A 27,814-nucleotide genomic window follows, 5' to 3' on the forward strand; every position below is an offset into this window, starting at 1 on the left:
TGGGAATGGATAGGCGCTTCTGATATATTGCTTGAGTGGATCTGGAGGGTTGTGTCAGTGTTAGGGAGAATTCTCAGAAATGTGCTATTCCTCTCTACCTTGGAGACCTCCAGCACTTTTGCTGGACTCTAGGACTTTTTTATTTTTATCTGGAGAGAGTGAGACCCTTTTTCCCACCCTCATGTATTTTTATGTGATTTGAACACTGTTTCTTTTGGTATGGTGGAGTCTGACAAACTCCATAGGCATCTTTTTGCATTGTGTCACACAGCACCTTCAGTGCAGTGGCACAGGGAAGTGTTACAGATTGCCCCAAAGGTTTAAATACCTTTCTCTTGGACAACTACTGTTTCCAAGAGCAGTAAAGTGAAATTGACTTTACTTACATTTGGAACTCTCTAGACCCAGCACACACTATCTTACCATAGAATGCTGGAGAGGATACTTAGTAGCACTTTGTCTAGCTACTCATGTAACATTTTTTGTTACCCTTTACACAATTAATGGCTGGTGGCAGTGGTTACTTTTTACTACCGTGGTGTGTCTTTACTGCAGCTGCATCTGCAGCTGCAGTAAAGCACCCTTGGGTGCTATTTTTGTCAAAATGGCCCTGGTCGTCTTTTTTCACCATTTCTTGTTGTTTAGGTCCTTCTTGAGATTTACTCTGCGCGCCAAACCAGGTTTGGTCCATTTGTTCATTTTGTCTTTGGCGGGATTCACGTGTGAAGCCTGCCTCTGGCTCCATGGTGTCTGGCGGGGGCAGGAAGTGAGGGAGGTGCCCAAAACTCCCTGTGCTTAGCTTCCTAGGCGACAGCAATGCACTCCTAGTTGATTGGCTGGCTGCCTGTCCGGCAAGGACAGCCACCCTGCTGGGTGATCGACAGCCAGGCTGGAATGAATGGGAGAAACCTGCATAAAATGCGACGCTTTTTGGCTTGGAAGGCAGAGTCGGCCAATGGACGAAGGAATCTGAAGAAGAACTTGAAGAGGACGTTTGCTGAAACTCCTCGACCGTTGGTTTGCCCGGGTGTGCCCTGCTGCTGTGCTGAAGCTTCAAATTCGTATCGACAGAGAAGCCCCTGCAAGGACGACTTCTCCTTTTGAGTTGGTTGGACCAATCAACTCCAAAGTAAGCCACCTGGACGTCCTTCTCGGAGCTGGTTGAATTTCCACAGAGTTGCTGCTGGAAACTGAAACCCCAGGGAGGGGAACACCACCTTGTGTGCGTTGCAGGACTAACCGAGCCTCAGCCCCCTCAACTGAGTGCGGGACCCAGAATGCAAGGAAGGCCCACCTCAACAGCCAAGAACCGCCGTGTTGCTGATTGCGGTAGACATAAGGAGCTGAAACACCAAAGTGGCACTTGTTTGAAGTTTGCTGGTTGCCATCGGTGACCGTCCCGTTGTAGTGCAGGAGTCCCCAGAAGTCCTCCCTCTTGTTCCCACGACTGATGCCCAGGAACACCGGGATCTGCAGAGCTGCACAGGAACAGAAGACCTCTGCTGCATTTTTCTTCAACCTAAAGGTACTATAAAGTCTGGGAGAACTTGCCTCTCTGTGTAGATTTGTTTCAACTACACAACTTGTGGCCCTACATTTGATTCATCTTTTTCACTAAAGACCTCTAAAAATATTGTGCAAAGACTTTTACTCACCTGCAAGAAGTGATTCAGCTACAGACTTTTGCCCATTGACATTGGCTTAGCCTGGTTCCTTGAATGACTCTTCTCTCCTCCGTTATACATTGGGGGGGTCCAAAGGTTTTGGCCTGCTTTAAGAATATTTGTGATGGCTTGCTTGTTCCAATAACGGTTTCTTTTGACACTCTCAAAGCCCACTCTAAATGTAACAGTAAAATATGTATGTCCACAATGTCCTAGATATTTAAGTCACCTGACAGTGTGGGAAGTGTCCGTGTGCCATCCCCAATAGGTCTATTCTGAGAAACGTAAGAGTGTGTATTTCAGAAGTGTGTTTAAGTGTTGCTTTTATATTGCTCCCTTCTGAAAAAGTCTTGTTTAAATGACTGGTAAATAAATTAATAATTGTTTTATCAAGAAACCTTGAGTATCAGTGTTTGTTTGAATAATTGTCACTGTGAATCTCTGTGTAACTGCACTACCGCTCACAATGACCACTCTTGAGATAAGCCTGACTGCTACGCCAAACTACCAACCTGTGTAGTTCAGACTTATACCAAAGGTTGGGTCCCTATTGCCAGGAGGCTGAGATGGTTGTAGTGCACCCTAAGGGTACTACCCCACATCTTTACCTAACAGTTAGCATGATGCTGTTGGAGAGGTAGGCTTGGGCCATCTGGTGGAGACATCTGTGTGTGAGTGTAAGTGATTTGAACATGATGCGTATCTGTACTGGGAGCCAGTGTTGCTGTTGTCTGGTGGCTGAGATATGTGCAGATCTAGGGATGTTGAGAGCAGCCCTGAGGGTGTTATCTTGTAGGATCGGTAGCTTCTGGATATTCTGGATCTTAGTCGCGGCGTACAGTGCATCGAAGTAGCCAAGGCGCCTAAGCAGTAAGGCTCTGGCTAGGGTAAAACAGCTGTCTGGTGAGAGGAATTTCTGCAAGCGCTAATGAGTCTGCATGTGTATGCAGTGGCTGAGGTGGTGGCATTTACTTGTTTGTTGAGATTGTGTGAGGAGTCTAGGTGGAAGCCCAGGGTTTTTACCTTCAGTGGTGACTTTAATGGTGTGTCCATCTATGATAAATGACTTGAAGAGGTGATTAAGTTTGGCGATTTTGTGTTGCAAGCCGATAAGCAACTGAGTCTTATCGTCATTTAGGCATAGTCCGTGCTGCGCCATCCAGTCTTGGATAGATCGGTGTTACGCAGAATTGCATGCAGTATCCTCTGAGACCACCACATACAATTAGGACTACAGGTGTAAGCAAAAACCCACCTTTGGTACAAGTCTGTACTACACAGTTTGTGGTAGCGAGCTGAGCAGCCAGGCTTATCTCAAGAGGGTATGTGAGCAGTACAAGAGGTTACACAGAGGTCTTACAATCACAGTGGTTCAAATAGACACTTATACTCAAGGTTTTTTGGTAAAACACTTATTAATTTATTACACAATCATATAGAAAACATTCACTAGAAGGAGGCAACTTAATATTATACACAAACACACTTCAATACCAAATCAATTACGTCCCTGAACAAATTCGGCTCCCCTGAAATAGGAGCAAAGAACGTTCTTTCGATGGGATGTTCCTCCAACGTATTCCTTATCTTTCATAATTCACTTCCAGCTGGCTGGCCTCTGAAATATTTTCTCAGTAGAGGGCGCTGCGCATCGACTTCCCTCGAGTCGGTGTCCCTCGACAGCCTCCGTATCGGCGCCGACGTCATCATGAGTACAAATAGTCTTGCGCAGCGTCCATTCCTCGGTTCCGTTTTTTTTTTTTTTTTTTTTTTAACTTTTATTTTTGCTGGCAGTGGCAGTTGACATACACACACATCAAATCGAGAGTATGGTCTTTAAACATGACAAGGTACATTACACTGGGATGTTCACACACAGTAGCATACATTTGCAGATAAAGATCAGCTAAGTGCCATATTGGGGAGCACAATGTACAGAAATGGGGTCTAGGGCGAGCCATCCGCCAAAGAGGTAGCATCGAGAGCGTTGAGATAGCTGTTGAAGGCAGTCCAAATGTTTTTGGGCCGGGACCGGGCTGGGAGGGTAATAATGTAGTCCTCCTCGCAGTCACGGGACCAGGTCACCAAGTTCAACCATTTCTGGAAAGTGGGGGGTGCCGAGCGGTTCCAGTTTTGAAGAATACATTTTTTAGCAATTGCACAGCATACATTTAACAGCCTGGCCTCTCCTCTGGCGCCCTCGGCATCCCACTGACCAAACAACGCCCCCATCGGGTCAGGCTCAAGCACCGCATCACAGAGTGCGGACATGGTCTTAAAAATCTCATCCCAGAATGGGGCCAGGTTGGGGCAATCCCAGAACATGTGGAGATGACCGGCATCTTCCGCCCCACAACGGGGGCAGAGTCGCGTGTCGGAGTGGGCGAATTTGGAAAGTCTGCGTGGCGTATAGTATAGCCTATTCAGCAGCTTGTACTGCATAGTGCGATGTCGAAAATTAAGAGAGACCCTACTGGTGTGGGAGCACATTTTACCCCACAGCTGCTCTGAAATAACAACCCCCAGTTCAGAGGCCCAGTCCTCTCTCGCCCTGGGGGGCGGTGTTGCTGAAGCAGTGAGCAGGAGTTTGTACAATGATGAGACCACTCCCCGCGCCCCCCCGGAGTTAGCTATGTAGGAGATGGCAGGGTGGTCTGGGGGTTCGCTGGGGAAGGTGGGCCAAGCTGCCCGGAACGCTGCGCGGAGTCGGTAAAACTGAAGTAGCTCGAGTGGCGAGCCCGAGTGGGCTGGTTTCCACGTCTGTGGCGTTATGAATACCCCATCCGGGTAAAAGTCTGTAAGGGCCAGATAACCCAGGTCCCGCCAGTGCCGTGCCAGGGCTGAGTCATTCGTGGGTTCCAAACTGGGGACCCGCCATGCGGGGAGCCATTTGTAGTAAGGGTGAGTCTCAGGGGCAGCAGCGAATATCCGCCTCCAGGCAAACAAGGTGGTCTGGACGGGGTCTATGGGAGAGTCAGGTTCATATTTCCGGTGTAGAAGTAAGGACATAATGTTAGCACCGGAAGCAGCAATGATTTCAAGCCTGACATGCGGGCGGGAAGGAGGACCAGGATACCAGTATGTGGCAAATTGTGCCTGCGCCGCAGTCCAATAGCTCATCAAGTCAGGGGCCGTGAACCCGCCCCTATCATAGGGAAGGGTCATAGCACCCCACTTTTTCCGCACCGCGCCGGAATGCCACAAGAATTGGGCACACAGCTTGTGTAGATCAGTGAAGTAACTATTTCCAGGCCAGATGGGAACATTAGTAAACGTGTACAGGAACTTAGGGAGCAGTATCATCTTGACCAGCGACAGCCGCCCGGCCAATGATAAGGGAAGAGAGCGCCAGCGCTCTAGTTTGGCTTCGGCCAGTGCAGCCAATGTCACATAGTTGTCAGCCAGAAGGGTCTCCCTGGTCCGGGACACATGAACCCCCAGATATTTGATCCCATTGGGAGACCACCTGAGCGGGTATTCAGTGGCCGGGTGAAGTGTGGAGTGTGTAAGGGGGAAAAGTTCGGACTTTGTGTAATTTATAGTGAAGCCTGAAAAAGTCCCGATACGGGTGATGTCCCGGAGGAGAGGGTCGAGGTAGAGATCTGGGTCCCTGACGAACAGAAGGACATCGTCCGCGTATAGGGAGACCACCTCGGAGGCGCCCCGGAGAGGTATTCCCCCGCGCATGTGTCGTTCCCTGATGAAGTCCGCCATAGGCTCGATGGCAAGGGCGAACAGAATTGGGGAGAATGGGCATCCCTGGCGGGTACCCCGGAAGAGAGGAAACAGTGTAGAAGTTTGAGAGTTGACGCGGACTCTGGCAACCGGGGAGGTGTATAATAATCTGATGTAGGAGATCATCCCAGGACCGACGCCCATGGTTTCCAGAACCAGCCACATGTATCTCCAGGAAACCATGTCAAAAGCCTTCTGGGCATCCAATGTCACCGCCACCGCACTCACGCTCTGGTCTATGCGGGCCATTACGTTGAGCAGCCGTCTAATATTGTGTGATGTGGATCTGCCAGGGACAAAACCGGACTGGTCCTCATGAACCATATAAGGCATGACCGGGAGAAAGCGATTAGCAATCACCTTGGCGAAGATCTTCGTATCTAGGTTCATGAGTGAGAGGGGGCGATACGAGCCACATTCATCGGGCGGCTTGCCAGGCTTAAGGAGAACCGTGATAACAGCTTCACGTAGGGATGGGGGAAGAGAGCCCAGGCGCAGGGATTCATTCCAGACCTCAAGCAATTCGGGGCCCAATATGGCCACGTGCTCCTGAAAGAATTCGGCCGTAAGCCCGTCGGGGCCCGGTGCTTTACCCTTCGGAAGGCTGGAAATGGCCTCCACTATTTCGTCCAGGGTGAAGGGGGAGTCTAGCTGTTCCCTTGTAGCATGGGAGACGACAGTGGTGGGGATCTGGGCAAGGAGCTCGCGCATCTGCGATTCGCTATGTTCGGGAGGCTGCGAGTACAGTTCGGAGTAAAAGTCTGTGAAGGTCTCTAAAATATGTTGGTCCGACCACTGGGTCGACCCATTGCTACCTTTGACGCAGGTGATTTGGGCTGGCCCCCACTCCCCCCTGGCCAAGGCGGCCAGAGTTTTGCCAGGTCTGTCCCCCTCACCGTATTTCCGCGCCGCCTGAGGTCGGCTAAAGTACTGCACCTCCCTGCCGGCCTGCTCGTTGAACAGCTTCAGTTCCTCACTTATCTGGGAAAGGATGACAGGGTCAACAGAGGTGGGGTGGGCCCGCTCAAGATCCCGCAGTTTGGCTTCAGATCGCGACAGGGAGGCCCTAATGGACTTGAGAACCCCGGACTCCCTAGAGATGGCTGCCCCCCGAATGAACACCTTGAAGGCGTCCCAGCGGACCCCCCGGGTGGTGTCCTGTGGCGAGTTGAATTCAAAGTAGGACCGAATATCCGACAGAATGTCTGCCTTGAAAACGATGTCTTGCAGGGCGGCCGATTTAAAGCGCCAAGTATTCATGGTGGGGGCTTGGATGCCCATGTTAATGATCAGTACGACCGGTGAATGATCAGACAGAGTACGTGCAAGTATACGAATATCTGAAACCCCACCAATGAGTTGGGCCGACAGTAGGATCAGATCAATTCTAGAAGAGCTATCATGTACCGATGAATAATATGTGTATTCCCGCGTTAACGGATGGAGAGCTCTCCAACTGTCCAGGATATCCAGTGACTTGCAGTGTGTCAAGAGCCTGCGCGCTGCACTCGCTAAGGGTCTGGGGGCAGAGCCAGTCCTGTCCACGGCAGGGTCTAAAATAAAATTCATGTCACCCCCCCAGATGATCTGTACACCCACGTATCCCAGGAGTATGGACACCACCTGATCAATAAACTCAGGGGAGTCTACATTGGGGCCATAAGTGTTAACGAGTAGGTAATCTCTGTTGGCGATGGCGCAATGGAGGATGACGTACCTCCCCCCCGGGTCAATATAGCTTCTGTGAAGAGAGAATTTAAGAGACTTATGAATTAGTGTCAGCACTCCACGGGCCCTCGTAGAGTAGGTCGTGAAGTACCTGAGGGGACCCCATGTGGGCGCAATGCTTCTGGCCAACGGGCCAGTGGAGTGTGTTTCCTGCAGGAGTAACACCTTGCAGTGGTGCCTATTAGCGTAAGCCATGATCCTGCGACCCTTGGTGTAATTGCTGAGGCCCCGGACATTCCATGTCATTATCGTCACAGCCATACTAGTACCCCAATCAATAAAATCCCATTGCGGAGAAACCAGAGATAGTGATCCAACGTCAGAGGACGCCAGATCCCACCTCCCCCAGTACCGGACCCCAGTGCAATGGTCACCGGATCTCCCAGTGACAGAGTGCCCATGACTGAAGCGGACAGATATATCTCAATAAGCTTAGTGAACATCCCACCACAGATGCTGAAATGCAGAAACAGAATGATGTACAATTAGAGCATTGCGATCCGGTGCGCGACCAGCTGTCAGTCTGCCACTGCCATTTTCGAAAACATGTCCCCAATCCCCACCCCAACCGCGTCCCACCCTCACTGCCCACCCCCAACTTGCAGTGTGAAACCCCCACCCCTCCCCGCAGGTATCTCCAGCTAACCCAACACTCCCCAAAGCATGGAGGTCGGGGGGCGACATCCAACAGGGATGACACCCTTCCCGTGCCCAACAGTGGCACCAAAGCAGCGGGAACCAAAAAACCAAGAACATTGCAAATGCAGCGAGGTGTGCTGTGGCCGTGTGGGCGGCTTTAAGGACAAATATGCATGACAGCAACGCCGTCAGTGACAGGTTCTGCAGTACCCGGATCAGAAGACAGGCCACCATAGCCAGCCGAGCACCTCGCCCGGCTGGGCACACAGGGGGCCTGAGACCATAGGACTGTTGTGAATTGTTACAATGACCACGTTCCGATTGACGAGTACCATGGATAAGATAGAGAAGGCCAGTTAGTGTGTGGCATCGACTCAGACATCCTCAGCCTGAGCTCCCGCCGGGATGGGAAGCGGTAGATGCGCCTCGATGAATTTCACCGCCTCCTCTGGTACAGTGAAAAAGTACAATTTCCCATTGTTTGTGATTTTGAGACGGGCTGGAAACAGGATGGCATAGGGGACATTCCGTTCTCTGAGCAGTTTCTTGACTCCAATAAAGTGACGCCTCTCTTGCTGGACCGCTACAGAGAAGTCCGGGAAGATTCTCACTGTGTGAGACTCGAATCGCAGGTCTCCCTTCTCTCGGGCCAGGCGGAGGATAAGATCTCTGTCTCTGTAATTGAGAATCCTGGCTATGATGGGTCTGGGAATGTCCCCTGGCTTGGGTCTGGGTGACAGAGCCCGATGAGCGCGCTCGACGGTGAAGTATGGGGACATGGCGGGGTCACCCAGGAGGGACCTCAACAATGATTCGACCGCGTCTTCCATGCGACCCTTTAAGGCGTTTTCTGGCACTCCGATAATACGCAGATTGTTCCTGCGGGAGCGCGATTCGAGATCCTCACACTTTGCTTTCACATTCCGCATATCTTGGGACAGTGATGCCACAGTATCTTGTAGCGCATGTATAGCATCCTCATTAGTTGATATACGGTTTTCGGCGTCTGTGATCCTGGTCCCCGCCTGATCCACCCGTGTCTTTAGAGAGGCAACATTGGCATTGATGTCGTCAAGCTTCTCGTGAAAGGAAGCAAAGTTTTTGGCCATAGCTTCCATGATCGTGGTCAGGTCAGGGGCCGCAGGAGAGGGGCAAACGTTGTTCTCCAGCTCCTCAGTAATAGGTAAGTCCCGGTCAGCTTCCTCCCTCTGGACAGCCCTGGCGAATCTATCCATGGCACCCCCCTTGGAGGATCCCTTGGTCTTGCTAGGCATCGTGGGTTGGTGCGCGGGGGTGGAGTAAGCGGTGGTCCCAATATCAGAGAGAAGAGTGCAGGGGAAATACCAGGGGGGAGAACCCCAGCTGTGGGGGCCTCTCGGGTGAAGGAGAACAGGGCCCAGCGGGGCTGATTGGGATGTGCTGGTGTTGGGCAGCACCCAGGGCCCACAGTGTGGAGAGGACCGGGCCGCAAAGGCAGGCGACCCGGGAAGCGAATCTGGGGGGGAGGGGGGCGCCACTAAGCCGGTCTCGAGCGGGGACGTGGTGGGGAACGTCTCTGCCGATCCGCCAGCCGCGGTGTGCTAACGGGTCCCCCAGCGGGCCGCAGTCCGCCCGGGGGGGCCGGGCGAGGATGTAGGGGCCACTGGCAGCCGCTCCTTACCTTCCGGGGGCGCACCCCCCCGATCTCCCAGCAAGGGACCACAGCCAAGGCCCTCTCACGGCCGGCGGAGGGCCGGGATGCGTCCGCGTCGTCACCGGCCACGGCCCCCAGTCAGGCCGCTCCCGGGGGTGTCAGGCCCAGGACGCCTGGAGGCCGCCGCGACTCCGATCGGGCCGCAGTCCGCCCGATCGAGCGCCCAGGAGAGGTGCAAGGCCCTGAGAAGGGGGAAGGCCTCGGGCAGGCGCCGCACACACCGCGGGGGAGAGAGCCAGTCTCAAGCGGGGACTTGGTGGGGGACGTCGCTGCCGATCTGCTGGCCTCGGTGTGCTGACGAGTCCCCCAGCGGGCCGCAGTCCGCCCGGGGGGGGCCGGGCGGGGATGTAGGGCCTACCGGTAGCCGCCCCTCACCTTCCGGGGGCTCACCCCCCCGATCCCCCAGCAAGGGACCACAGCCGGAGTCCTCTCACGGCCGGCGGAGGGCCGGGACGCGTCCGCGTCACTGCCGGCCACGGGCCCCCAGTCAGTCCGCTCCCGGGGGGTGTCAGACCCAGGACGCCTGGAGGCCGCCGGGATTCCGATCGGGCCGCAGTCCGCCCGATCGAGCGCACAGGAGAGGTGCCAGGCCCTGAGACACCGCGGAGGAGAGAGCCGGAGTCAGGCCGCCCAGTCCAGGACCCCGAATTGGGTCGCCCGGGGTCGTAGAGGAGCCGGAATTTCGCTCGGCAGAGGCGCTGAGGTGTGGGGCAAAGGTGATGCAGAGATAAGCGTGTAACGCACAGTGTGGCCGCAGATGTAAACGGATATCGCCCAGTCCCACACGGAGCTCAGGAGCTAGGCAGCCATCTTGGGCTGCTCCACAGCGCCACACCCCCTCGGTTCCGTTTTGAAGTATTGTTTCGCTTTGAATGAATTAGTTAATAACCTTGAAGGAGCGTAGGCTGCAACTACAAGGGAATTTTACTGTGGGGAAGGATGGGAGGGGCAATAAGGAATACGTCGGAGGAACATCCCATCGAAAGAACGTTACAAGGTAAGAAGTAACTTGTTCTTCGAAGGGATTGTGTCCTCCGATGTATTCCTCATCTTTGACAGACTCCCATAGCAGTAGTATGTGTAGGCGGCGGGAATAAAATGAAGCGTTTCCCTCTAAAGATGCAAAGAGTGAAACACAGCTTTTCCAAATTTTGTCTCCTGGCTAGAGGAAGAATCAAGACTGTAAAATTTGGTAAAGGTGTGTGCGGATGACCATGTGGCAGCCTCACATATGTCCTTAATTGGAACTCCTCTTTGGAGAGCTGAAGAGGCTGCAATACCCCTGGTTGAATGAGCCCTAAGATGTTGAGGGGGCTCTTTTCCTGCCAATTTATAGCATTCTATAATGGTTAAAATAATCCATCTTTAAATGGTTTGTTTTGTAATGGGCAAACCTAATTTGTGCCCTGCATACCCCACAAACAATTGGTCTGCTTGCCTGATCCTTGCCAGTCTGCTAATGTAAAAGCTTAAGGCACGCCTTGGATCCGCCTGTGTAATCGTTCTTCCTCTTTCCCTGGATGGGTAGGAGGACAGAATGAGGGTAGAGTTATTGTCTGAGTAATGTGGAACTCAGACCACCTTTGGGAGAAAATTCGGCTTCACTTGTAGAACAACCTTATCTTTGTGAAAGATTGTATGTGGAGGTTTGCAAGATAAAGCTTGTAATTCGCTCACTCTTCTGGCAGAAGTAAAAGCCACTAGAAGAACAAGTTACTTCTTACCTTGTAACGTTCTTTCGATGGGATGTTCCTCCGACGTATTCCTTATCTTAGATATCTCTTTCCAGCTTTGCTGGCCTCGGAAAAAAATTTCTCTAGAGGGCGCTGCGCGTCAACGTCCGCCGAGTCGATGTCCCTCGACAGCCGCCGTATCAATGTCGACGTCATCCTGCCTATAAAGGCCGCGCGCAGCGTCCGTTGCTCAGTTCCGTTTTTGTAGCCCACAATTATTCTTTCTGGACTTTACTAATCACCCTGAAGGAGCATAAGCTGCAACAACAAGGGAAGTAGTACTGCAGGGATGGATGGGAGGGTCGATAAGGAATACGTCGGAGGAACATCCCATCGAAAGAACGTTACAAGGTAAGAAGTAACTTGTTCTTCGAAGGGATTGTGTCCTCTGACTTATTCCTTATCTTAGATAGGCTCCTATAGCAGTATTCTGTTATTGGAGGTGGGAGTACCGATTTCATGCTTCCTTTTATTGATGAATAGAGTGCAATACTGCCCTTCCAAACCTAGTCTCTTGACTGGAGGAGGAATCCAAGTTGTAAATCTGTGTAAAGGTATGGACGGACGACCATGTGGCAGCCGCACATATGTCTCTAACCGGCACTCCTCTTTTGAGGGCCGATGAAGCTGCGATACCTCTGGTCGAATGAGCCCTAAGATTTTGAGGGGGCTCTTTTCCTGCCAGTTTATAACATTCCAAAATGGCTAGAATGATCCATCTGGAAATGGTCTGCTTAGTTATCGGTAACCCCAGCTTGTGACCTGCGTAGCCTACAAACAGCTGGTCTGCTTGTCTTATCCTAGCCAGTCTACTGATGTAAAAACGTAAACCCCTTCTTGGGTCCAGCCTGTGTAACCTCTCTTCCTCTTTCCCCGGATGAAGAGGAGGATAGAAAGATGGAAGGGTAATCTTCTGAGTGATATGGAATTCAGAAACCACCTTTGGGAGGAAATTAGGCTTCACTTGCAGAACAACTTTGTCTTTATGAAAGATTGTATGAGGGGGTTTACAAGAAAGAGCTTGTAACTCGCTCACCCTTCTAGCAGATGTAAGTGCTATTAATAAAACAGTTTTAAGGGTAAGAAATCTTAACGAACAAGAATGGAGTGGTTCTAAAGGTGTGCCCATCAGGAAAGTTAGGACTAAGTTTAAATCCCATAGGGGAACCCGGAATGTTCTTGGGGGATAAACGTTAGTTAACCCCTTTAGAAACTGTATTACCAAGGGTAACTTGAAATAGGATGGTTCTTCTGCAGTGCGCTTAAAGATGGATAGCGCTGCGAGATAGCCCTTGATGGTGCCAACTTGAAGGCCTGAATTCGCTAAATAGAGTAGGAAGGACAAAACCATTGGTGTACCACATGAAAAGGGGTCGATATTCTTTTCTCTACACCAGCTGCAAAATCTGTTCCAACGGCAGCGGTATAAAGACTTTGTTGCTGGCCTCCTTGCCGAAAGCAACACCACCATTACGTGATCCGGGAGATCCCAATCCTTTTATCTCAGCCTTTCAGAAACCAGGCTTGAAGGTTGAGGGTTCTGATATCCACATGGAGAACCTGACCCCCCCTTCTGCGAGAGAAGATCCTCTCTTTGCGGAAGACGAACTGGAGGCCAGATGGACATGTCTTGAAGATCCGGGTACGACATTCTCCTGGCCCAATCCCGGGCAATTAGGATCATGGGTTTCCGGAATCTTCTCAACCTCCAGATCATTTGAGGAATGACGGGGACTGGAGGAAACGCGTACAGAAGTGGAAATTCCCAGTCCACTACGAACGCGTCCCCAAGACCTCCTCTCGGAAGAAATTCCCTTGAGCAATACTGATCGCACTTCCGGTTGATACTGGTGGCAAACAGATCCACTTGAGGGGTTCCCCAAAGGGCAAATATCTGTTGAAGGACTTCCTGAGCTAGTTCCCACTCGTGGGAGACTGTTCTGGTTGCTCAGAGTGTCCGCCGTCAAGCTCTTCTCTCCGGCTAGGTGAACTGCCCATAGAGAGATTCCTTCTTGAAATGCCCAAAACCAGAGCTGCATTGCCTCTCTGCACAGTGGCAGTGACCCTACGCCTCCTCTTTTGTTGAGGTAGTGCATGGTCACTGTGTTTGCCACCATTATCAGGAATTTTTTTCCCTCTACTGATGGCAGGAAAGCTTTCAGCGCTAGTCCGATCACTTTCAGCTCCAATAGGTTGATGTGTAGTCTGGAATCCGATGGAGACCAACGACAGCTGATGGTCAAGTCGTTGGCATGGGCTCACCACCCTGTGAGTGAGGCATCCGTGACTACTGTTATCTCCGGCCATGGTTGCCAAAACTGTTCTCCTTTCAAGATGTTTTCCCGACAGGCCCACCAAATGAAGGTCTCAAGCCACTCTGTCCGGGATTAGTAGGAGATCTGACATCCTCCCTGAGAATTGCGACCACTGGGTCCTTAGCGCCCAATGGAGACATCTCAATCTCAGGCGAACCTCTGGCACTAGGAAGATACAGGATGCCATGAGGCCGAGCAACCTCAAAAAGTCAAAGGCTGGTAGAAGTTGGGCCTTTTAAAACCTGGTGACCATCTGTAGAATATCTTGAGCCCTCACCTCTGCTGGTGAGGCTTTCCCCAGGGATGTGTCCAGGACTGCTCCAATGAACTGGAGCCTCTGTGATGTTATCATCTGTGACTTCTGTAAGTTGAGGGAGAAGCCCAGCTTGTGGAGGAAGTGGCAAACATAATCTAGATGGATCTGAGCTTGTTCCGGGGATACTGCTCTGATCAACCAGTTGTCCAGGTAGGGGTAGACGTGGATCCCTTCCCTCAGACTTGCAGCCACAACCGCCATTAGCTTGCCATTAGCTTGGTAAAGACCCTCGGGCGGAGGTCAGCCCAAATGGCAGAACTCGAAATTGATAATGAGAATTGCCAATTGTGAACCTCAGGTATTTCCAAGATGGATTGGCACATGGAAATAAGCATCCTGAAGGTCTAGAGACACCAACCAGTCCTGAAGCTGGAGGGCCTGAAGGATCCGAGAAAGGGTTACCATCTTGAACTTGTCTTTCCTGAGGAATTTGTTCAATTCTCGCAAGTCCAAGATGGGTCTCAATCCTCCGTCCTTCTTTGGTACTAGAAAGTAGGGGGAATACCAACCCTTGTTCCTCTCCGCTACAGGTACCGGTTCTATGGCACTTTTCTCTAGCAGGTCTAAAATCTCCTGCATAGGGAGCAGGTATGGAAACTTCAAAGAGTTGTTCCCTGGTGGATGACTGATGAGTTTGTAGAAAAGGCAGGGAGTAACCTTGGGCAACTGTCTCCAATGCCCAAGCATCTGACGAAATAGCCTGCCATTCTGCCAGATGTTGAGTTAACCTGCCTCTTACTGGTGTCTTGTGATGGTAGACCTCAGAGGGGTATAGAAGCGGCTGACGCAGATGCCGAGGGTAAAGTAGCACCTGCTGGTGCGGATTTTGTACCTTTGACCCGTCCACCACGGGTAAATCGTCTCTGGCCCCTTTGAGCTGGCTGTCCTCTGCCTTTTCCGAATGCAGAGTAAAAGAGAAAGGACTTACCCCTCCAGGATGTACATGTGGGGAGATTTGGAGTTTTCTGGATTGCAGCCCCAAGGGATTTCGCTGCTGCTTTGGATGTTTGCAATTTCTCCAATTTCTCCAGGCTGTCATCAGCCTTTTTTCCCAAATAAAGAATTGCCGTCACAGGGCATATTGAGAAGTCTGGCTTGCACATCTAGAGCAAAACCAGACTTCCGCAACCACGCAAATCTGCGGATTGTGGTACTCTCCGCCATGGCTCTGCTGATGCTGTCAGCAGAGTCAGTGCCTGCTTGAAGGGACTCACACATTGCATCCTTCCCATCCCTGATGATGTTCAAGAATGCTTCCCGTTCTTCCCCTTCTGGAAGACGGTGAGCCGCAGAGGACGTACACTCCCAAAGGGTGTGGCTGAATCTTGCTAGCGTGCAAGTGGCGTTGATAGATTTAAGCGCCATACTACATGCCGAAAAGACTTTTTTTGACATGGCGTCAAATCTTTTGTCATCCCTGTCTTTTGGAATAGTGGGGTATGCTGACTTATTGCTTGATGAAGTCGCTGCCTGCACAACTAGACTCTCTGAAGTTGGATGCTTGGTTAGATATTCAGGATCTGAAGCAGATAATCTGTATTTAGCAGAGAGCTTTTTATTTACTGCAGGGATAACTTCAGGAGTCTCCCTATTTGCAGATATTTTCCTTTGCAGTGCAGCATGCAAAGGGACGATGGGATCCTCTTGGGGTCCTTTAATATATCAGTAAGGTCATCTTGCTGAAAAGAACGTGTAGGTGTAGTCCACCCCATAAATGGTATTATTCTAGCCATAAGAGCCCTATAAAGTATCTGAGTATGTTCTCCAGGTTCTGCTCTAACAAACTACTTCTGGAGATGTATCTATACCACTCGCCTCATGTAGAGACTCCTGTAGGTCTTTCAAACTATTTTCTTCAGAGATTAACTCCTCTGGAATGGGTACTGTAGACCTTCGTAATCCAAAGTTCTCTCATTGTCAGAGTCCTCCCTTTCATCATATATGGAGGATACAGCTCTGAGGTAATCAGACCTAGGATATGGAGTAAAGCCCATTTCTGGAGAGTCAAATTTGTGGTCACTGCCTGTGAAAACGTGGTTGTCGACGTGCACGTTTTAGGCATCGACAACCCTGTAAAAGGTGCTGAAAAATGCCATGATCAACTTGAGAGGATCGGAATCCTACTCTGCGTCGTCGAGATTGTCGACGCCACTCTCAACGTCATGGTCGGGGCTTTCGACACCTCTGGTGCCCGTGGCATAGTAGAGGTTTTAGTCTTATCCTTCATCGAGTCGACTGCGGCGAAGCATATTTGTGCGTCGAAGGTCCCTTCGACAATGGCGTCGATGACGCCGTTTTATTCGATGATGTGCCTTTACTCTGAGGTTCATGGCGCTCTAGTATTTTTACTCGCCAGGTTCAACGACTCGCAGCGTTTTTGTTTTTCGGGTCTTTCACCCAGGGTATCACCTTTAGACATCTCCGAGGGGGACGAGGCTGCTTTCTGGAAGACACCAAGCATTTTTTTACGGAATTCTTCCCACTTAGACAGAGAGCTGCGTTTCGTGGGGCAGGTGACCCTTTCCGGGGAACTAGAGGAAGAAGAAGAGGGAGATCTATGGCACCTCTTCTTAGACTGTCTCGATCTCGAAGAATGATGGGAACTGCTTCGAGATCTCGATCGGGAATGTTTCTTTTGACGGAGAGGAGACGAATGTCTCGACTCAGCCGAGGAAACTTTTGAAGGGGTAGAAGTTTTAATAGCCTTACCTCTTTCTAACTTCCCCTTACGCTCCTTCAAGGCTTTCACCGTCATGGACATGCAGTCCTCACACTCCGAACACTGATGCTCTGATCCCAAGCACCACAAACAGATGCGGTGAGGATCCGTTAGAGACATTTTCTTGCCACAGTCGTAAACTTTCTTAAAACCGGATCGTGGAGTCGATGGTTCGAAAGAAGATGCCATTATAAGAAACTTAGATTTTCGAATAATTAAGAAGATTTAATGAAGAATGGAACCAAGCGTTATGTCTCAGAGGCTCACAAAGCGCGGAAAAACGGAACTGAGGAACGGACACTGCGCGAGACTATTTGTACTCATGATGACGTCAGCGCCGATACGGAGGCTGTGAAGGGACACCGACTCGAGGGACGTCGACACGCAGTGCCCTCTCTACTGAGAAAATATTTCAGAGGCCAGCAAGTTGGAAGTGAATTATCAAAGATAAGGAATACGTCAGAGGACACAATCCCTTTGTAATGGCATTTCATTTACTTTCAATGGGAGGAAAAAGGCACAAGTTAGCAGAACAGATCACAAATACTTTGTTGGGCAGTGCTAATAGTTTTAGTTCACTAGAGGACTCGATTCAGTTGAATAGGGCTATGCCAAAGTCAATGGACTAGTGCCTCAGATAGGAAAGAGCAGTTCTTGAAGTATACGGTAAAGTCTTTGCCAAAGTTCTCAGAAGTAGTTTGTACGAAAAAGAATCATATGTTGGGTCACAAGCTGATTAGGCCTGCAAGTTGGGAAAGTTTCACAAACTTTCACCGCGAGAGAAGCGTTCTCTCAATCGGGTTGGCACAGTACCTTAATATGAAGCAAAAGATGCAGATGAAGACGTTGGTTCTTGGCAGTTGCTGCAGATCTCACTGTTCCTGAGCCTCAGTCGTGGGGACAAGAGGGAGGACGTCAGGGGACTCCTGCACTGCACGGGATCGTTGGAAACCGTGGACAAAATTGAGTCACTTCAGTTCGAGTAGCTGTTCATCAATCACACAAGCTGGTGTCCTTCCTCCTGGTTAATCCTAACCAGCTCCGAGAATGGTATCCAGGTGGCTTACGAGTTGAATGGTCCCACCAACTCAAACGAAGAAGTTGTCCTTGAAGGGGCTTCTCTGTCGAGGTGAACTTGCCGATTCGGACCTGCAGCAGGGCTTACCGGGCAAACCTACGGTCCAGGAGTTGCAGCAGCCGTCCTCTTCCAGCTTGTCTTCGGTTCTTTTGTTCTAGTGGTCGACTTTGCTTTCCAGTCCAAGAGACTTGCCTTTTAAACAGTTTTCCCCCTTTCATTCCAGCCTAGCTGCCACTCGCCCAGCAGGGTGGCTGTCCTTGCCGGACAGTCAGCCAGCCAATCACGCTGGAGTGCATTTGGGTCTCCTAGGAGACTACGCACAGGGAGTTTTGGGCACCTCCCTCACTTCCTGCCTACCCCAGACACTCAGACGCAAGAGGCGTTCTTCAGTCCCGAAGCCCACCAAAAGCATAGAAACAAAGGAACCAACCTGGTTTGGGGCGCAGATACAAACACTAGAAGGACCTTTCCAAAAAGAAATGGTGAAAAAAGAAGACCGGGACCTGTTTAAACAAAGGGGCTTAAGGCGCCATCTTGAAAAACATGACTCCCGCGATTTTTAGCCACCAGTGTTTTGCAGTCGGGAAAAATCATCTTAGTTCATTGTAAAGCCACTGCCACCAGCCATTTCGATAGAAATGGGTAGAATTTTAATGCTACATGAGTTTCTAGACACAGGGGATACTAGGTACCCCCTCCAGCACTATAGAGGAAGATAGTGTGTGCTGGGTCTAGGAATCTAAAAAGACTAGTAAAGTCAATTTAACCTTAGATTCTCTGGGAAACCGTAGTTTATCCCCGAGAAGGTATGTAAACCTTTGGGAAGTCTAAAAAGACATCCGAGTGTCGCTGCACTGAGGGTGCTGTGTAACACACATGAAAAGATGCCTATGGAGTTATCTTAAAACTCCATAATCAAAGAATAGAAGAGTAAAACACACCTCAAAATACATGAGTGTTGGAAAAAAGGCTCACACTCTTTCCAGGTAAAAAAATAAAGTCCTCAAAATCCAGTAAAGTTGCTGGGGGTCTCTAAGGTGAAGGAAATTAGCACATTTGGGAGATTTCTCCCTAACAATTGGTATGTGGCATTGAGGGTGGCAGTGTCGGTGTTGTGGTTTCCTGAGATAGGTATGAGGACCCGGGTGTCATCTGCGTAGTTGGTGTAGATGACACCCAAGTCATTGAGTAAGTCAAAAAGTGGCTTTGTGAATATATTTTACAATGTGGGGGCCACACATGATCCTTGCGGCACTCCACAGGTGACTGGGGTAGGGGGAGTTTCGGCTTTGGGGGAGAAGACTTTCATAGTTCTGTCACTGAGTAAGGAGTTTATCCAGAGTGTGAAGTTAGGGGAGAAGTTTGCTGCTGATGTTGGGTGACCACACAGAATGTTGTGGTCCACCAGAGCGAATGCAGCGGAGAGGTCTGTTAGAAGGGGCACAGCAAGTTTCCCATTGTCCCTCAGATTGTCCATTTGGATTTTTAAATCCAGAAGTGCTGTTTCTGTCCTGTGTCTTAGACGGAAACAAGACTGACGTAGCCCCAGGATGTTGTTAGTTTCCAGGTAGTTCTGAATTCGCAAGTAAGCTACCCGATCCAGAATTACAAAAAGAAATTTTACCGTTGTTATGGGGCTGTAATTAGTAGGAGTGTTGGGGTCCACAGTGGGTTTTTTTAATAGGGGAAGTAACCACGCTTTTTTCTAGGTGAGATGGGACGCAGTTACTTTTGAATGAGGCATTGATGAGATTGGTGATGAAAGGAGCGAGTTGGGGTGCACAGTCTTTGATGACTGTAGGTGGGCATGAGTCGCATTGGCATCTTAAGGGTTTTAGGGTACGGATGATCTTCAGAACTTCTGTAATGGAGACCTCGGTGAATTCAAATTGGGGGAGCTCATTAGGAAGGGGGTGGTGGCAGAGTGGGGTGGTGGTTTGTGTAATTTCTCTAGGCTGTTCTTTTTGGCTTCGATGGTATATTGGAGGCGGCTGATTTTGTTTTGGAGGACATTTCGAATGTTCTCGCACCAGTCTGCATCTTTATTGCATGTAGGGGTTTCCACCTCTCAGAGGATTAGGAAAAGTTCCTTGGTGTTGGAGCTGGCTTTGGCTATTTTGGCTATTCTTTGGCTATTCTGTCGTTGTATAGTTTCCCTTTGGTGAGGAGCACTTTTTGTTTGAAATTCCTGGCAGCAGTGTCAATGAGTATTTTGTTAGTAGTTGCGGGTATTTTTTCCAGAGTGATTATACTTTTCTTTAGTTATTCTTAGATCTTTTAACTCGGGGGTGAACCAGGCATTGAGATGGGCCGGTTGATTCAAGCACACAAGCTGGTGTCCTTCCTCCTGGTTAATCCTAACGCTTTGTTTCGCTTTGTGTAGCGCGAGCGGAGCTATTTTGTTAATGGCAGACAGGATTGTGTGATTGTAGAGACTGGTCATTATGGAGGGGTCGGCAGTGTTACCTATGATATCTCTAGAGTTGTCACAGAATCTTGATCTATTTTCAGAGAAAAGTCGTCAGACGTCATTCCAGTTAATAATGGTACCCGGCCAACCGATACTTCTGAGATTTACTTAACGTGCAAACAAAAGTGGAAAAAGAACCAGCAAAATGTGCCAGCATCTAAAAATAGTCAGCAAAGGGCTAATAGGGACGTGGATGGCTCCAAGTATAAAATCTACCCCGACTGCCAGTGAAACTACAAAGGAGGCCAGGAAAAGGCAAACCAGAGAAAGAAAAGACTTACTAAAAATGCTGGAATTTAACAAGTTGGTTAATAAAAGATAAAATGCCTGAGCCAAAGGTAGATCTGGATGACTTTTTGGGAAAAGAACTATTTTATATTGATTTCGCAGACAGAGTGATACCTGATGACCGTTCCAAAGTATGATTTGATCGTGTAAATGACGCCCTTCCAATAATGACAGGACCCTGCTTAAGATCTGCAGGACAAAAACCTGAGGTGGTCATACATCTTTAACGATAAAATGCATTTTTACTGAAAATCCAAGCAAGAGAATTACCAGGTATGACTTTTTACAATTGCTGCATTAATTCCAGCATCATGTGTTTTGAACACAAGATTTGATTTTGGTTGAGCCTCTGGAGTGTGATAACTAATGTTTCCAGGATCGATTGCCCTTCGGCTGATACTGTTTTAATGATACAATTGTATTTGACCAACTTTTTAAAAATAGGGTATGACTTGGATGCATAGTGCTGTACCTGATGTACCAACAAACAGTTAAAAAAAGGCACCCTGGCAACTTGAAAATAATCACAAATGCTGGAGGGAGAACTGTTATTGGAGACAACCCGCAGGATGAGTCAAACCACGAGTGGCACAGGCTTTCAGATTTTTTGCTGAAGTCCATTGTGCGTCCATGAACTTGGAGAATATCATCCTGGAATACTCGGGGCAACAGGCATTTCTTAAGCATGGCAGGCTCCTTGGACAAGTTAAAGGCACATTATATTTTATTTTAATACAGGAGAGCCGGCATATACCCAGGTTTCATGTTAATGGCTTTCACATATTTAAAATTCCTGCAAAGAGGTGTCATTTTGATGGCCTGCTCATTGGTGTTACACATGTTATGAAAGCTGTCAGAGTAAATCTGCCTAAACATAAAGAAAATGTTTTGGCAGCCGAGAACATGTTAAATCTTGAGGAAACACAAAGGATGTTTTTGGTTTTAAATGTTTATGACCCCCCCCCCACCCCTGCAGGGTACCCTTACAGAAGATATCTTTGAAAGTATCACTGAAATATTGGAAAACTGGACAAATGGGGAAAATGGAGACCGTATTCTTGGGAGGTGATTTAAATGCCTATTATGCTGATAAAGAAGTAATAACAGAAACCGAAAACGTATGTGGTAAAAGTGTTATGTTGCAGAGCACAGTTAATAGACGGGGAAGGCAGTGACTGGATTTTTTGGGAGATTGGGAATTAATCATGTTGCATAGACGTACCATCGGTGTTTGTCCCGTTACATTTATATGGACTGATGGTATCAAAAAGGCCACTCAAGACTATTTCTTTGTTAGCTGCGATTGTGTGCCCTGTGTAAATAAAATGACAGTCACTAGCAATAAGTACAGTGATCATGCTGTCCTAACATAATACCTCATAAGGTGTCCCGGCCAGTGATTCTTGAAAAACAGGGGATGTCGACATTAACCAAGGCAGGAATCTAATTAGATGGACAAGAAGGAATATCGATAAAGTAATGGACTATTTGATGAGTTTAGATAGGGACTGGTTACCATATGTGCAGGAAATGTTGGCGAATGAAATAGAATCATGGTTAAAAAACAGACTGCTGGAAGAACTGTCCAGAAAGGAACGTAAGCTTTTTTTTAGAAGGGCAGAATGTGGGCAAACATTTGATAAATAAATAAGAGAAGCCAAACATATAATGAGAAAACAAATTAGGAAAGTTAAAACGCAGGATCTTGAAAGTTTAGAAAAAGTAGTAGTCATCAGGAAAAGAAAGAACAAATATATAAACCGTTCTACGTTATTTAATCGCGGGACTTTTCATCGCGGGTTTTTTTTTTTCGAAAATAAATTCGCTGTAAAAAACCCAGCGATGAAAAGTCCTGCGATCAAAGGACTAGGGATGTAACGGTATTAAGGTATACCGTTAAAGATACCGTGAACCACTCAATTAAACAATAATAACCGCCACATTGTTTATACCGGTATACCGTTCATACCGTGAAGGGTGCTTTTAAATCTGATTTGGAAAGGCTGCAGTAAGCAAGTTCTACGCAGTCTTGGTCTTGCACTGTTGGATGTGCCATCTGCAAAGTAGTTTCAGTTGGAGCAGTTTTTAATGCCATTCCATAAACCACACATGCCTGACACAAAATCAATATGTTAGCAATAGGAAGAATAAATACAGTGCCAAGAAGGAAAAGGGTTTACTTTGGGTTGGCGGCTTTGGGGTTTATATATTTATAATGGATAATGTTTGCTAAACATATGACAATGGAGGATTTCCCTGGTTCTATCATTGAATTTACATATAATAAGTCACACTGTGAAATTCACTAATCTCTGTGGGTATTCCCTACTGTCATACCAAAGGGTAACATGTTGGCCCACAAGTAAACTAAAGGCTGTAACGTTTGTATGTGTGTGTACATTTTCATCCTCCCCAGTAGCCAGTGGGGGAGCTAAAAGCCTAAATTACCACTTAAGAAAAGCTATCAGTTTACTTTCCCAGTTGCAGCAGGCCCCCCTCCCCCTCCTCCTCTCCACATGTGTGTTTGTGTTTGGTGGAAGCAAGGGGTGGCATTTCAGTGGAAAGTATGTTGAAAACCACAATTCTGGCTCTGGGTGCCTGGTTTTGTTTGTGATGATAAATCGGATATTTGTGACCTTTTAGAAAATATTTGTTAAGATTAGTTAACTCTGCCTACTATACCGCTATAACCATGATATACCGTCATTTCGCAAGAAGTTTATCATACCGTTATAAAACTAATACCGTGACACCCCTACAAAGGGCGGTATACCATAGAAACTGGGTTAAGGTCTACTTCAAACCTTTAGGAAAGTCTAACTTTCAACAACATCAGAATTCACAACTTCCTTTGGGAAAACATAATACACACTACACTGGTGCTATTTGTTCAACTCTTATATTTGCCACAGACAATGCAGGTTATGCTCCTCATCTCCTTGATACTCTATATCAGTAGGGCTTCTCTCCTGCCACTTCTGGTTTTCCACTTAATTCACCAGTTGAGAGCAAAGGACAGGTAACTTGACAGAACTGTGATGAATCCTGCAGAATCATCACTACCTGAACCTGATCCTGGGGGTGGTGTCGGGAGAGAGGATCATGGAGGAGGAGATAAATACCAGGCAGGGGTGGTGGCTCCAACAGGTGAGATACAGTATTCTCCCCTTTTGATGAGGAGGAAACCTTAGGTTCAGAATCTTTGATGGCATACTGTTGTGAAACATCTGAGGTTTATGGTAATTATAATATTATTGCAACTGTTCAACCATGTGATGTAAAATCCACTGAAACTTCCTTGGACTCAAAGTCCCAGAAAGCCTCAAGTAATGTGACAAGGAAGAGGACAAAGGAGTTAATGTGGAGGAAATGTGACTTTGAGAACACTGCAGTCTGGTTATTACAAATCTAATCAGCTGCGCAGGACTTGTAAATCCCCAAATCACCTGCAGCTGAAGGAACTTGGAAGGAGACAAAAGGCAGGCTGTAGAGTGCACAGAGCAGTAAGTGTGAGCAGTGGCAGAGGGAATCCTACGAAGAACTGTAGGAAGAGAAGCTAGCTAGAAGTCAGCTGGTGGCAATCGAGACCAGAGGAGAGGAGCTCCGGGCGAGAGAAAGCAGATGGTGCGCACGGGAGCCGTGTATGGAGACGCAGTCCTGAAAAGCTGCGCTGGTCTTGGCAGCAAAGACTGCAAGAGCCAATGCGGACACCTAGCAGGACTCTGCCACTGCACGAAGAGCCGGTGAGTCAGCCTTAGAGTGAAGAGGGCCCTGGGACATGCGGATATGCTGAAAAGTATTTTAAAAGTGCTTTTCAATACCGACCTAATAAAACTAACTGGAAAAGGCGAATGTGGTGCAATTCTCCTGACATGAGATGTCAGTTCGGGGAAACCTGGGACCAGCATTGCCCAAGTCAAGAGACATTGCCAAAAGAACAACCAGGGCAAATATGGTGCAAATCTCCTAACTTAAGAGGTCAGTTGGGAGGAATCTGGAACAAGCATTGCAAACAGCGAAGGGAGATTGAAGCAGAGGGTGAAAGCCAAAGCTTGAACAAGCCCTCCGATACTGGATGTCCGTTTGGGGGAAATTGGTACAAGTAACAGTTGAAGTCAACAAAAGTGTGCTAGTGAAGCACAGTTGTGTGGTACTTGAGGAGAAAATTAATATGAAGAGAAGCCTGATAAAGATATCTGGTAGTGAAACCTTTATGGGTAAGGATACCTGGCAGGAAAGTACACCAGGGGATCTGAGAGCCAAAGTGAAGATATTCCTGGCAAGAGAGTAAACCGGGATATCAAGAGTTTTCAGTTGATGAGTTTCCTAGCAGGAGTGTGTACCGGGAAACTCACTTTAAATTGATATGTTAAAAAGAGACTCAGTCATCATAATAAGTTCTTCTTTCCTTTGAACATTTTGTCAACCAGAAACCTTGAAAAGACTTGCCTTTTGCCATTCTTAAATCTTGATTGTGGAAAAGACATTTGTTTTGCCATCCTGAAAAGTATGTGGATGTGCTGGTTTCAGAGTTAACTTGCGCTACACCTAGGTAGTTGTGCAGTCTAGATTCCCAATCATTAAAGAGTCTACACAATCCGAAGTATCAATTAATCTTAATGCCATTTATTGCTAGCACTCAAACAGCCGACGCGTGTTTCGACCTCTAGGTCGTCCTCAAGGCAGTATTACAGTATTAGGTTTAAATGTAGTCTCTTGAAAAAAGTGCAAATATTCTGTATACGTCCTCTTGGCCAGAATGTTTCCTTGGCTGGACTAGCTAAGTAAGACACTATTGGTGTCTCCTATCAAACGTCTAAGCAGCACTGTTCCTTCTGAAATAATGATTTCTTTGCATCATCCGGTCATGATCCTGTAACCCTTAATGCTCCTTTCTGTACTTAATGGAATTCCCAGGTCCTGCGTCCGTGTTAGTATGCCTACTAACACGGACGCAGGACCTGGGATCTCTCTGCATCACCCAGTCATTTTTTGAGATTCTTGTGGTACATATATTGGAAGCTTGCGGATGTCACATGGCATGGTGATATTTTGCTAGATTTGGTAGCACCATGGGATTTCACCTCATGGAAAGTTAACTTCATGTGTTACTTTTGTCACTTTTGGGCAATAACAACGAGTTGCACAACACCAGGGAGAATGCATTGGTTTGCAGATTGTGGACTTCCAAATTAGTTTTGCGGTCTTGGAAAGGACACTGCCACATTGGGGTTACTGCATTATTTTGACCATTGGTCTTTTTCTTTCTTTTAATTTTTGTTGGAAGATATTGATCTTTATTTGTCTGATTGATGATGATTTTTATGTTTCATGGGTGACGAATGACACATACACATGTATAATGATGGGAAATAGGATTGGGATTCAGCCTCGAGGAAGACCACCGCGGGTTGAAACATGTGCCTGCTGACACATCGGTAATACGTATTTTTTAATTGCAATCACTGTTGATTCAGTTAATACAAGGGGGACAAATTGTCACACTAAACTGTGCGCAGGTTGAGAGTGACGCAATCAATTGTCTATGTCCACTCTGGAATCACTGGCCGAAGTTCCTGTGAATCAAACTCCTTGCAGCCTTGATTGCTAAAAAAATGAGTAGAGCTCAGACCTAGCAAAGGCCCTTTTTGTGTAGTGTTGTTATCCATCGTTCTACCTGCAGGCTATGCTATTCTCCGCAGTGACAGACTAACAAGTAAAGGTGGCGATGTCGCAATCATATTTAGAGACTCCATCCCAGTCAGAGTCACCAATTCAAGCCCCCCCTAACTGCGACGACCTGGAAATGAAACTCACTTCATAACCCACCTCTACCATATCCCTTCACCACCTCTAACGCCCAACTGGCGCCATTACCACCTTCGAAGATCTCTCACAACTACTCACCTCTAACCTTAAACCCACTTCCAAACTCCTACTCATTGGTGACCTTAACCTAGGTCTCAACAACACTACTGACAATAATGCAGCTTCCTTAGCCAACATCTTTAACAGCCTAGGTGGCACACAGCGTGAACTGTCTCCCTCCCACATTCAAGGTCATACTCTGGATTGGCTTGTTACCTTCAACTGCAACATCTGACGCCAGTCTAAACTGCCCTGTTCTTGGTCGACCACCACATTATAGCCTTCTCCATCTTAAATCAGCATGCACACGCCCCCCCTCCACTCCCTACTACATTTTCATGCTGCACACAAGACCTTACTAAAGAAAGTCTTCTCCCATTACTTGCAAATTATGCCGTACCAACCCTTGCAGCAACTGACCCTACCACTCTAGTCAAAACGTACAATAACCTGCTTTTCCAAAGCATCAACATCCTTGCACCCCTCAAGCAGCATAATTCCAAACCAACTTCACAGAAGAACTCTTAGTTCACCCGTGACCTTGCAACCATCCGAGCAAGAAAATGTGCTATTGAGGCAGAATGGCAGCAAACCCCCAACCATCAGTACCAAAACTTGCTTCTCCGCCATTGCTACAGAATACAAACAAGCAATACACACAGCCAAAGCCTCTAGCTACAACACCAAGATTACCAATGCCAACACTAATTTGCGTGTACTCTTTGCAATTTTGCGTGAACTAGAGACCCCTACGCCCTCCTAGATAAAATTGCCTCACTTCAAGACCAGATACTCAAACAAATTACCATCCATGCCAAGACCCAGCACTCCACAAAACACCACGCTCTTCCATCCTCCTTCCCGCCTTTCAACTTCCACCCAATCTCCGAAGCTGACATTACCAACCACATCAAAGGTGTTGAACCTTCTTGATGCAAAGATGGCATCCGCCTTTCCCCAGTCATCAAGGATTGTGGAGAAGCAGTATCGCCACTCATCAATGTCATTATCAACACATCCTTTGCATCCTGCTCTATCCCATCCTCACTTAAAGAAGCATGGATTTCACCATCTAAAAAAAACTTCACTTGACCCATCGAGCCCAACTATCGCCCCATCACCACAGTACCATTCCTTCCCCAAAAAATAAATAAAGAAAGAAATCGACAAGCTGCTTACCTCCAAATCTACCTTGAACACCACCACATCCTCAGTCTCTGCCAATCTGGATTCCAACCTCGCCATGTAACATAATCTGCCCTACTGGACCTAACTAACCAGCTCAATGACCGGCAAGACACTGGCAAACTACCCCTCCTCCTGCTCGACCTTTCCGCCACATCTGTTTTAGTTGACCATCAAACCCTCTGCTAACATCTCACCTCTGCGGCTAACTTCTCCACCAAAGCCTTGAAAAGGACTGTCTCTTTTCTGACAGACGGATCATCCAGAGTCCATGCCGGCAACTCAGCTGCCCGCCTGCTCTCCAGCCTCAGTCTCCTGCAGGGTACCACAAGGTTGTGTCTCCCCTATCCTCTAAAACCTTTACACAAGATCCTTCTTCGACC

General features: G+C 48.1%; 1 protein-coding gene across 4 annotated transcripts in view; it reads right to left on the reverse strand.

The window, feature by feature from the left end:
• The window catches only part of ACAP2 (ArfGAP with coiled-coil, ankyrin repeat and PH domains 2), a 1,585,345-nt gene that overhangs the window by 685,626 nt on the left and 871,905 nt on the right, over positions 1 to 27,814 (reverse strand). The window lies entirely within an intron of this gene.

This window comes from Ambystoma mexicanum, chromosome 10, assembly GCF_040938575.1.
Source record: "Ambystoma mexicanum isolate Mex_15411 chromosome 10, UKY_AmexF1_1, whole genome shotgun sequence".
NCBI lineage: Eukaryota > Metazoa > Chordata > Amphibia > Caudata > Ambystomatidae > Ambystoma > Ambystoma mexicanum.